We start from the raw sequence: 12,885 nt of genomic DNA, 5'->3' as shown, positions 1-12,885 counted from the left end.
ACTGCATCCGATAGCCTAGCATGGTACTGCTTGAACCTATTCTTGTACTTCATTTTGTTGTAGGGTGAATTGACAAGCACAACAGGTAGCTCTTTTCTGCATTTCTCGATGTACGCCTGCATGCAAGGATATGTTAGTATCGTTCCTTTACCTTCAGAAAATGACAAAATTTTAGGTGTTACTCTACGTACTTCGTCATACTGCTTGCTCAGTTTTAGTCCCGTAAATAATTCGATGTTCTTCAGCATGTACAGTGCACAACATGAACTGCAACATTTTATGTTGTTAGATCAGCATTTCAGATATTAGCAATCTAAAATAAAAACAATAGCTAATATTTTTGACTGACGTTTCATCGGATTTTGGCACTTTAATGTTCTGTACTGGCCATTGCGTCACGTTAATGTCTTCCCATGCATTGCTTTCTATCCCATTGACTCGCCTCGCTGCTCTCAGATGTGCTTCCATCCCACGTACCTGCAAGACCAATGGGATGAGAAATTGCCTACGACTAATACTTACATATGATGTCAAATCCTTTGTTATAATTAAATATGTTGAAATTCTCACCACGTTATGTACTTCTTTGGGTATCATACAGTGGAAAAGTGAATCAAGAACCTGAATCTCCTTCCTTCTGGGGTTTACGACCACAAGGAACCAGTGGACGCCTTGTTTTTTCGTAGGTAGGAAAACCTGGATTGCACAGATAATTAGATCAACATGTATAGTAATAAAAAAATCTGTTCAAAGTCAAGTTAAAATACCATATCATGTTTCAGGTAGCTGGTGCCTTGTGTTGTTCCAGGAATGCCTGCCAAAGCGTCCTCGTAGCACTCCTCTATCCTACCATCTCTTTCGAGCTTAGCAACGCCGGCCACCCTCTCAATGTAAACCAGTTGGCCGTCCCTTGTGTCAATTGGGTCATCATGACGCATTAGCTGGATCGCAGCATCAACCACCTACAACAATAATCAAGTTAATTGTATTGTACAAAAATGAAACTTGATAAACTAATTTGTGAAATATCTTACTTCGTCACCCAACCATACGGCTTCTTTAGGTCCATCTTTTTGGGTGAAGCATTGCAAATGCTTCGATAGCACGACAATGTCATCAACTATGACCATTTGTTTTTCTTGATTTGTACTGTTGATCAGTGACGCCATGAAATCCTGTCGAACCACATCTAGCTGTTCGCTCAGGGTTTCATTAATTTCTCACCTCTTTTTTAAGTTGCTAGAGCCGATTTTCCTCTTTTTATTGTTCGTGTCCTCAGAACCATTTGTAGACTCTGATGGAGTCTTGTTTTTCCTTTTTTTTCTTCTCAGTATCGTACGAAGCATACTCGTCATTCTTAAATGATTGCAATACCACATACGATTCAACCACACTTACTTCTTGCTGCTTTCGTAAGGGTTCATCATGGATGTCATCATCTGCGAAGGCACGGGGCTCTTCGGGCTGTCGCGATCCCGTAGCCTTCAGAGAGTGCTGCTTACTCCATATGTTGAACGGAATCTGTCATACGAAATAAACCGCATGTTAACCTTTAGCAGATTCTTGCACAATTATAGGTAAAATGTGCATCACCTGGAATTCTTCAAGGCTTGTGGTGGCTTTGGAATGCATTTGCTTATCCAAACTAGGACCACCCTGGATATCATCCACCTCTTTCTAAAGCTTATGAATACCACTGAGATTCCATTTGATTTTTCTTTCAGCTCTTTCTAATGCTTCATCCTGTACGTGCAAGATCACATGTTATTTCTGAAATGACAATGATTGTTTCACAAGTTAACATGCGTACGTCAAACTCTTCATCAAGGTTCTTCATTGGGGATCCATGTCATCATTATTTATTCCCTGCTTACAATGGTGCTTAGCAGCGACCTCCGTGACATCATTTTGTTTCCCCTGGTCAGAAGCCTGCTCAGCATTCTCAACAGAGGCCTCCATTAGGTGTGAAGGTGCCCTGAGGTCAGAAAGATGTATGTCCTCCAGTCCTGGAAATATCCCGTCGCGTTTTGTCTTTAAAAAATACATGTTAGTCTGGGGTGTTTTCATAGTAAACTAATTTAGAAAAAACTTTGTACACGTAAATTTCCAATTATATATACTAATCTCATAATTCTAGGCTTACGTTCAATTCTTTGATGAGGTCCTCTGTGAGCTTGCCATTTGTATGGGTACGCCTAAGGCACTCATCCATTTTCTTTTCAAGGGTGCACATCCTATCAACTTGTTGTGCACCAGCCTCCCGCACGAGGGAGGCAACTTCTTGCAAATCAGTCAAAACACGTCCGACGAGTACCTTCGTCTGAGACTTTGAAACAGTTAGAATCATATAACTTCATACTAGTTGCAATGTTACAATATATATTGGGTGCCTGATGTAACTCGTTTACCTGAGCACCAGTCTTCGGTTTGGCCAGCGTACTATCTTGTGCTGGAATGAAAGGCCTCATCAGGTCCTCAACATACTACAGTTTAGTGTCGTTAGTATGATTTAGAAAATATACATGTTACATAATCCAGGCAATGTGCTGACATTTTACCTCTCCAACTCCCAGATAATTATTCTGGATTATATTGTCAACCTTTTTTGCCTTCTCCTCGCTCCAATTCTGGATCAGCGGCCTTAACCTTGATTCATATGAGATGCTAGAGTCGAATTGGTGCACTCTGAACTTCTAGTAGTACCATGTCTGCATGACAACAAAAGCAGTTTACAAATATTCTCGTACATTATGTAATGTATGTTAGGACATGTGATAATTGTACTACTACGAGTTACCTGCAGCAGTGCTAGATTCCCCTCCAGAATTGCCTCGCCATTTACAAAATTCTTCACGCTATCCATAAGATAGTCAAGCGTTAGCTGTTCAAGATTTGTGCCCTTTATCGTCTCAACGTTTCTAACAATCCCAATATATTTGTTATCCACATACTCCTCTTTTGTTCGGCATACATATTTACCTATGGTGTACAAGACAAATGGCCTGACAAAATTTGGTGTGTTGTCTCCTTTCATCTTGGCTAGCAATCCTTTGAAAGTTATTTTGGTGTCATTACGGTCTTTCAGTTTCTTCCACAACTCCATATTATCATCAAGATTTGAAGGGACGTGCTTCTTCCCATAGCAGGGCATGCCTGTTATATGCGCTACATCTTCTAGTGTGAGCCTACATGGTCTCCCGTTGATGATAAAGGCATCCTGCTCTGCATCATATGAATTAGCGATGGCCATGCACAGTACACGTCTTAATTTGATGCTAGGTGTCTTGAGAAGTCCACCCAGTCCTATCAAGTGGATGTACATCCTTTGCTGCGTGTTTAATCCCTTTATGAACTCCTCATATGGCGGCAAAGAAGCATCCTGGGTTCAATGGATGTGCAAGTGTGATTATATTCAGCATGGTATACAATTTAAACACTCATACAGATGAATACAACTTATATATGCCAACATAAAAATTGTGCTCTACGCTACTTCATGAGGTAATTTGTTTACAAGAAAGCTGAGTTCCATGAATGTGCAAATACTAGCATTAGATTCAGCTTGGTTACGTTTGAACAGTCATATAAGGTAATCTCCATTGCAAGGCGCTGATCTGAAATAAAATCAAGATTCGAAAATATAAAACTATCCAACCATGGTCTCCTCAACTCTAGGCGCTAATCATGGTCAGTACTATGGAATTAAAACATGGGCCATCGATGCCTTCCATAACTCGTGCGGAAGGAAAAAAGAAGGCAAGCACCCACTGCCCTAATTGGCATCGAGAAGACCAGAACCTAAGATTTAGCCTGGAATTAATCAATGAACTGCCAATCTGGTAGGAAACAAATCCTAGCGCCCTCCCATAACACCCCCCGACTTAATTTCTTTAAAAACATGCTGAGTTACATGAATATGCAAACAACGAGTGGGGTTGCAGCAAGAGATCATGGGATTAAGATCGTGGCACGAAAAATAGCAGCGGTTGCAGCAGGAGATCGTGGGGAGTTACCTGAGGATTCATGTTTGGCTCCGTCGTTCGGTCTTGCTGGATTCCTGGGTTGCTCCGTCCTTCAGTCTTGCTGCTTTGGGCGGCGCAGAAGGACGAACTATGATCTATGAGGTTATAAAGGATCCCTATTTATAGGGATCATAACAACCAGGGCATATATCCACGTATAGATTTCTTCGGTTGGAGGAAATCAAGGGAGGGGACCCACCACATAACAACACTTAGGTCTCCTGAGAATCACGATCGTCAAAAAGATATAGTTCCCGTTTCTTTGGAATACAGCCAAAAGAACTGGACCGCTATTATTTTTTTAGGGCAAGCATCTGCGGCATGATCAACGCGTCCAGCCCGCGCAACCACCACCTCTCCTGTGTGATCCCGCGCAATCACGCCCCATCCCTCTTGCATGCCATCTTCAATGAATGCCCCGTCCACATTGAATTTAATCATATCCTCTGGAGGATGGGACCAGCGAGGCACGCTTGCTGGCGGGCATGTTGTTTTGCAGAAACACCCCTGGTACTCTTCGGCCGTGCATGCAACCCTAGCAGCGAATTGCGTGTGATCCATCGGCTCGGCTTGTCTCCCTCTCGGACTTTGTTGCGCTGAGCCCACCATTGCCACCACATGATGATAACCAACATCCGGTCCTAAAGTCAACTAGGATTAACTATTCACACGTGAAGTATTTTCTTTTTTCTTGTGAAGCTATTTTATTGCCCATCCTTGCTCATACCTTTTCTCCTCGTATATGTGAGACCAAATTTTGTTGATAATACTAAATCATGTCTGGTGCTGCTCAAGATGGCACGACACCATGGTTTTCGCTTCGGTGAGATTCAACACTCACTGCAATATTTGCCTTTCAGCCAAAATATTTCAACACTCGCTGAAATTTTTCAGGAACTTCTAACTAGCGATGTTAAAAAAATTATGAAACTTCTAACTAGCGAAGTAATTGTTCTGAATCTTGTTCAGACTCCGACGAAACTTAAATATAAATTTAAGAATTCAGTTAGCCTTCCTAAGCTTCAAATTCTTGTCAAAAGCAAATATATGTTTCAGCGTCTCCCATGGAGACAAAATTTATTTGAAGAATAGTATTTGGAACCAGTACTATGAAGTATTACAACTTGATTAATCCGCACTGGACTAAGAACATGGCTAGGAAACCTTCTTTGGGACTGAAACCAACCCACACCCTACTCTACCACTTCATAACCAAATGTACACTCCACATCGAAGAATGGACCATTGCTGGACTAAATGCTTGCATCTTCATGATCTACAGTCGCATCTGCATCCGATAGGCTAGCATTGTACGTCTTCAGCCTTTTCATGGACTTCAATTTGTTGTAGGGCGAATTAAGAAGGACAACAGGCAGCTCTCTTCTATAATTGTCGATGTATGCCTGCATGGGAGGATATGTTAGTATCATTCCATATCTTTACAAAATTGAGAGAATTTTAGGTGTTACTCTACGTACTTGGTCATAATGCAGTCTAAGATATTCTCCCGTAAAGAATTCGATGTTCTTCAGCATGTAGAGTGCACAAGAACAACTACAACAATTAATTCTGTTAGCAGCATTTCACGTATTAACAATGAAAAACATAATTAGAAGCTAATACTGTTGACTGACTTGTCATCTTATCTTGGCACAGGCACATGCTTTACTGTCCATTGGGTCACGTTAATGTCTTGCCATGCATGGCTTTGTGGTCCATTGATTCGCAGCGATGCTCTCAGATGTGCTTCCACCCCACGTATTTGCCAAAGTCCATGGTATGAGAAGTTGCTCACGGTTCATGGCTAGGTATGATGCTAAATTCTGTGTTATATTGAAAGACGTTTAAAATCTCACCATGTGAACCACTTGTGTGCGTTCTAGGTAGCCTAAAAGTGAATCAAGAATCTGAATCTCCCTCCTTCTGGGGTTTACGACCACAAGGAACCAGTGGGTGTTCGCCATGTTCGTAGGCAGAAAAACCTGGACAGCAAAGATGATTACATCAACATGCATAATAATTAGAAAAAAAATGTGTTTATGTCATGGTGAGATGGTACCAGATCATGTCTGAGGTAGTTGTCTCCTTTTGTTGTTCCATGACTGCCCGCCAAAGCTGCCTCGTGGCAGTTCTCTACCTTACCATCTCTTTCGAGCATAGCGACACCGACCACCCTGTCAATGTAAACCAGCTGCCCATCCCTTATGTCATTAGGATGATCATGACGCATGATCTGAATCACAGCATCAAACAACTAAAACAAAATTCATGTTAATTGTGGCATTCAAAAAAAATTCAAGTTAATTGTACTGTGCAAAAGAAAATTGATAAACTAATTTGGGCAAATATCTTACTTCGTCACCCAACCATTTCTCATCTTCGCCTACATCTGTCATGGTGAGGCATTGCAAATGCTTCTGTTGCAGAACAATGTCATCAATTACCACCAATTGTTTATCAAGATCTGAGGTGTTGATAATTTCGGCCACATAACTCTGTCGAAACTTGTCAAGGTTGGCCTCCAGCGTCGAAGCACCTGTGTCTGTATCTTTTAAATTGCTTGCACGGTTTTTCCTCTTTGTATTCTTTGTGTCCTTGGAATCGTTGGTAGACTCCAATGGAGTCCTGTTTTTCTTTCTCTTCTTATCACTATCGTACAGAACAAAATCTTCATTGCACAATAATGAAGATGCCACTCTTTTCCGGCTGCTCGCACGAGTTGGTAGCATGGAATCAACCCCACTATCTTGTCGCTGCTTTGCTAAAGAATCATCATAGTTGTCCTCATCAACTGGGAAGACATGGGGCTCTTCCGGCTCCCTTATTCCCTTAGCCTTGGCAGACCAGTGGTTGCTTTTGGTACCTGCCTCTGCACCCACCTCAATACTGACATCTTCATCATCTTGATTTCTTCTTTCTTCAGTCTTTCACACATTCTCATTGTGCCTCAAATTCAGAGGATCCTATGATTCGAAATGAAGCACTTGTTAGCTTGCAATCTGCGCGAAATAAAAAAACAAAACCAGTTAACTGTAAAATGTGCATCACCAGGAAAGCTTCAAGGCTTGTCGTGGCTTTGGAATGCTTTCGTGAATCCAAACTCGGAGCACCCTGCGATGCATCAACCTCTTTATAAAGCTGTGAAACATTCTTGAGACTCTCCTTGCAAGCTGCAGCAACAACTCTGTCTTCTTCATCCTGAACGTGGAAGATCATATGTTAGCTACGGATCTGCGTTAACTTAAAACAAAATCAGTTAGATGTAAAATGTGTATCACCATGAAAGCTTCAAGGCTAATCTTGGCTTTTGAATGCTTTCGTGATTGCAAACTAGGAGCAGGCTGTAAATCTTCAGATACGTTCTTCTTGGGGGCATCCATGTAATCTTTTTGTATTCCCTTAGCAGAAATGCCTTCGGCAATGACCTCTGTGTCATCTTTTTGTTTTTGCTGGAGAGTAGTATTCTCTCCTGGGACCTCCATTAGGTCCGCAGGCACTCCCAGGTCAGATAGCTGTATGTCCTCGACTCCTAGGCGATCAACATCAAATATTCCATAGCGGTGGTTCTTTAAAAAAATGTGTTAGTGTGGAGAGTATTGACAGTAAAATTATTTATACAAACTCACAATGGTATACTTACATTGAATTCTGTGATGAGCTCGTCCGTGTGTCTGCCGTTCGCAAGGGTACGCCTAAGGCACTCGTCCATTTTTCTTTCAAGGTTGCACATCCTATCAAATTGTTGTGCACTGGCCTCCCGCACAATGGAGACAACTCTTTCAAATCAGCCAATACGCAGCCCATGAGTGCCTTATCCTGCAAATTACAAGCAGTTAGGAGCATATGACTTCGATTGTACTTGCAAAGTTACAATATATATTTGTGCGTGATGTTTATCATTTACCTAGCCGTCATTCTTTGGTTTGACCGGCGTCCCAACTGGTGGCGGAGTGAAAGGCCGCAGCAGGTCATTGACATACTGCATGTTAGTGTTGTTAGTATCATTCAAAACATATGGTACATAATCCAGGCACACAGTACTAACACTTTACCTCTTGAACCCCTATATATTTTTTGTTGATTATGTTGTCAACCTTCTGTGCCTTCTCGTCACTCCAGTTTTGGATGAGCGGCCTTAACCTTGATGCATACGAGATGGTAGAGTCCAATTGGTGCACCCTCCACTTCTCGTAGTACCACGTCTGCATTACAACAAAAACAACTTAGACAATTTTCCATAAAATTAAATGTATGGTATGTTAATAATGATTGTATTACCTGCAGCAGTGGTAGGTTGCACTCCAGATTTGCTCCACCATTTACAAATTTCCTGACGCTAGCCATAAGATGGTCAAGCGTAAGCTCACCAAAATTGGTGCTCTTTATTATCTCAACGTTTCTAATAATCCCAATGTATCTGTTGTCCACATACTGCTGTGTTGTCAGGCATACATATTTGCCTATGGTGTACAAGACAAATGGCCTGACAAAATTAGGTGTGATGTCGCCTTTCATCTCGGCTAGCAATCCTTTCAAAGTTACTTTTGTGTCGCTGGGGTCTTTCAGTTCCTTCCACAACTCCAAAGTATCTTTGTGATTTGAAGAGACGTGATTCTTCCCTATGCAGGGCAGGCTGTTATATGCTCCACATATTTTAGTGTGATCCTACATGGTCTCCCATTAATTATAAAGACATCCTGCTCTGTATCATATGAATAAGCGACGGCCTGGCACAGTAAATGTCTCATTCTCATGCCAGGAGTCTTGAGAAGTTCACCCAGTCCAATCAATTTGATGTACGTCAGTTGCTGTGTGTTTAAATCTTTTATGAACTTCTCGTATTGCAGCAAAGAAGCAACCTGAGTTCCCTGAATGTACAAATAGTGTGATTAGATTCTGTATGGTATTCATTTAAACACGCATAGAACCGACTAATCTATGCCAATATCAAAATTGTGATCTGCAGCACTGCATGAAATCATAGAGCTTCTGGGCCATATAATCAACACCAGACATAGAAAAAAAAGGTATCTCTGTTGGCAAATTGACTGATAATAGTATTGATTTTTAGTAGAAAGAGCAGACTTTGGTCTGTACACTACTAAAGTTTCAGGCGTCACGCTTACGAAAATAATTGCATACATGATCAGAAGAATAATAGTTTATAGATAATCTCGAAAAAGGAATGTAGCAGTTCCATTGCAAGCATTCAAGAGCACATACTCCCTAGTTCCGATCAGATTAAAAAAGATCAATTAGTAAAGACCATGCAAAATTAAGAGGAATCACCAACAGTTTCAATCATTGGAGATTAAGAACTCATTTAGAAAGCCTATGCCAAAAAATTAGCAATTTCCAAATTTTAAGGCATATAAACAGAGACGATAACCCTGATTTTATTGCACATCTAAGTCCTATGTCATTGATTTTATGCTAAGATTCGTGCAAGCCTTTCTTTTTGTCATTTTTTCTTTTCTTTCTAGACACACCCATCTCCCTTCGGTAAAATAGGGAAAATTATGGGATTGCATGCAGACTTGGGAAGGAGGGAGTATGCAGAATACAAGGATCTCGATCGTTACCGGAGGATTCTCTCGATGGCGACCGGCTCCATTGTCGTTCGCTTTCATCTTTTGCTTCGCCAGCTTCTCCGACGTGCCCTTCTCTTTCGTCGGCTTCTCTGACATGCCCTTCTCATTCATCTCAGGATTCGCCGATGCAGGCTTCGAAGATGACGGCTCCGTCGGTTTCACCGACCTGGGAGCTTCTTTGGGCGGCGTGGGGTGGTAATTCGGTGTAGTCATGGAAGGCTAGGTATGGGAGGCGTGGGGTGGGAGGCGTGGGGTGGAGTATTTATAGGGGATTTGGGATCTCAAGAAGAGGTAGTTTTAGATCATGTAATGTTTTTTTGGGCGATGCTATTGCGTGCGAGATCGATTTCTGACTAGACATGCTTTATTAGGTAACCACGTCCAAACAGTAATCCCTTTAAATTAGGAAGGAGAGAGATAACTGAAGAGATTTTACAGAGAATATCTTACCTGCCCACGTTGAAATCAGGGGGGCATAGAGATTAGAGGGGAGACCTCTTTAGGCCCACCAGAAAATCGGGGAGCAGAAAGATTAGAATCGTAGGGGGAGAGAGATTGGGATCAAGCGTTGCCAGGCTCGCTCGTCAAAGAGCGTTTCCGGTTGTTGTTTTTAGCAAGTTTTTTTTTGTGAGAATTTTTTTATCAACTTAATCTCAACCGTGAAGCGTTTGGGCTTCTCGTGCTTTCTTATACGGGCCTTTTACAGTGGGATGAGCCCATTTTAAATAAGAACATAAGAAAGAAAGCGAGGACTCCAACAGGCGGGAGGACTCCAACAGGCGGGACGAGCCCCGTCCCAATTATTTAGGACGGGCATGCGCGAGGGCGCTTCGTCCTCACTGCCACGACTCTCCAAAACGGCTCTTCTGCCTCTGCGTCCTCTCGATTCGCTCTTCCTCTGCGTCGCCCACTCTCCCAACAATCTGGCTTCTGGAACGGTGAGTTCTCCTTCTTGTCAAATTTGTTAGTAGTTCTCCAGTAGCAGCACATACGATGGCCTTCTTCTTGTCAATTTCTTGTTCTCCTGCTTCTTTATTTTGTGCGCACAAATTCAACTGCCTTCAACATGCGTTGCCTTATGAGAATTTTGCACACAGATTCATCTGCACGCAACATCTAGTCCGTTGTCTTGTCAATATTTTGTTTTGCTCCTGCTTCTTTAGTTTGTACACAGAGATTCATCTGCATGGGCGATGAACAATTCATAGATACATGTTTATTCTTGATTGTTGATGTAGTTGTTTAGATAATATTTCAAGAGCGTAAATTTTGATTGTTAATTCACATATACTCCCTCTGCAAGGAAGTATAACAACTTTTGGCTCACTACTTTAGTGATTTCTTTATAGAGGGAGTACATGTTTAGTTATATTGTTCATGCACTTGTTTCATCAATTACAGTCCTTTGGCATGGCGTTCGTGAAAGATTATGCTGTCAGGGCAGATGGAAATACCGTAATTTTTGTGAAGTACACGAACAAGGCTAGCAGTGTTGAGTACTGCATTCGCAGATTCAAATACTGGCTGCAGAACGACGACCAGAAGATAGTTGCACTGGATGTGGAGTTCACCTAGCCTCGTGGTCCAACACAGACGGCTGTCGTGGTCCAGTTTTGCGTTGGCATCTATGTCCTCGTGTACCACACAAGCGTTGCTGATGAGCACTATGGCCTGCTTGCCGCCTTCCTGCTCGACGAGGAGTACACCTTTGTTGGGGTGGACATCAACAATGATGAGAAAAAACTCAAGCGTGTTGGTCTGGTGGTACGAAACTTTGTGGATATCTGGAATTTGTGGAGAGTGCCTGATCCAGTGACGATTAAGCCGAAGTATGGCTTGGCTGACTACGCTGGTTCCATCATCTACCACAGCTACAACAAGATGAAGGATGCTATCACAGAAGATGACCACCCTTGAAGAACATCTATTATGCTTCCAGGGACGCGTATGCCACCTATGATGTATACAGGCGACTGGTGAACTTACAAAACGGGTTCGAGAGTCTGCGCCAGCATCTCGCCAAACCATCTAGGCGGCCGAGGAAGTCCGGAAGGAAGAATGAATCAAACTAAAATGTTTCTTCTATTTATGTATCTGAAAGTCTGTAAACTTTATTATACTGCTAGTAAGTCGTAAGTTCAAATTTCCTGCAAGTTGAATCATCCTTTATTCTAGCTGTCTTGCCTAATTTGATCTGCGTTCAAGAGACATTATACTTAAGAAGTTTATTTTGTTTCGGTTTCGCTAGCTATGATAAAGAATGCGATAGCCATTTGTACCAAAAAATTATTTCAGATTTATAATGAATACTGTTCTCAACTGGGTTTGAATAGAGAAAAATTATTTTGTAATTGCATAGAGAAAGTTCATATTTTTTAATCAAAAGAAGGGTCGCCCCCCCTGATTTTCCATTAACAGAAACCAAATGGTATTTGAAGCCCCTGATACAAACTACAGCTAGAAACTAAAGTAATCAACTAGCAGCACAAGTCATACATGGTAGCAAACCCAGCCAGACTTAACATCAAGGTCCAAAAAATAAGACTATGGTAAAGGACAGAAAATATAGCTGAGAGATGCGCAAGCGACACCGCAGTAAACAAAAGGATCTTCAGCTATATCTACATATATTACATAAGGATCTTCAGTTACGGGAAACAAAAGTATATGCAAAAATACACATCAGTGTATTCACTGGTTTCAGCTACAATAGCATATCATTAATCTTTCTCTCCATGGAAAAACAAAGAAAATTGCATACAAAATAAAAAATACTAGTACACCAAAAACATACCATAGTCTTTCCTGCTATGTTCGACTTGGTGAAGCGGTGGACAAAGAATACACCTATATAACCTTTCTTCATCGCCAAAAGGTCATGTAGGTTATGCTCCTCTTGCTTCGTCAGATTAATTCCCTTTGTTATGACAGCTGATTCTAGAGGATTATGCTCTTTGTTTTGATCGCATGTCCTTGGCAGGTTGCAACAGTACACCATAGGAATGTCTTCAGTCAAATCGAAGGAGACAAGGTCGCCTTCTCGCAGGTCGAAGTCTTCAACAAACCTGCACCAGTTTTCACCACCGATGATCGCCCTTGAATTCCCTTTGTACATGCCAAAATCATACGTGCGGCTCCCTCTCGCTTGAAAAAGCAATGACCTGTCTGGGATGGCGCTGAACTGGTGCCATGCGTAGCATGGCACGATCTGTAGATGTAAAATTAAATTGCTATTTATTTCCTACATTTTGTTAATCCTCAAAGTAGAGGGG

Source organism: Triticum aestivum, chromosome 4A (assembly GCF_018294505.1).
Source record: "Triticum aestivum cultivar Chinese Spring chromosome 4A, IWGSC CS RefSeq v2.1, whole genome shotgun sequence".
Taxonomy (NCBI): Eukaryota; Viridiplantae; Streptophyta; class Magnoliopsida; order Poales; family Poaceae; genus Triticum; species Triticum aestivum.
The sequence above is the reverse complement of the archived record's forward strand: the minus strand, read 5'-3'. Positions refer to the sequence as shown.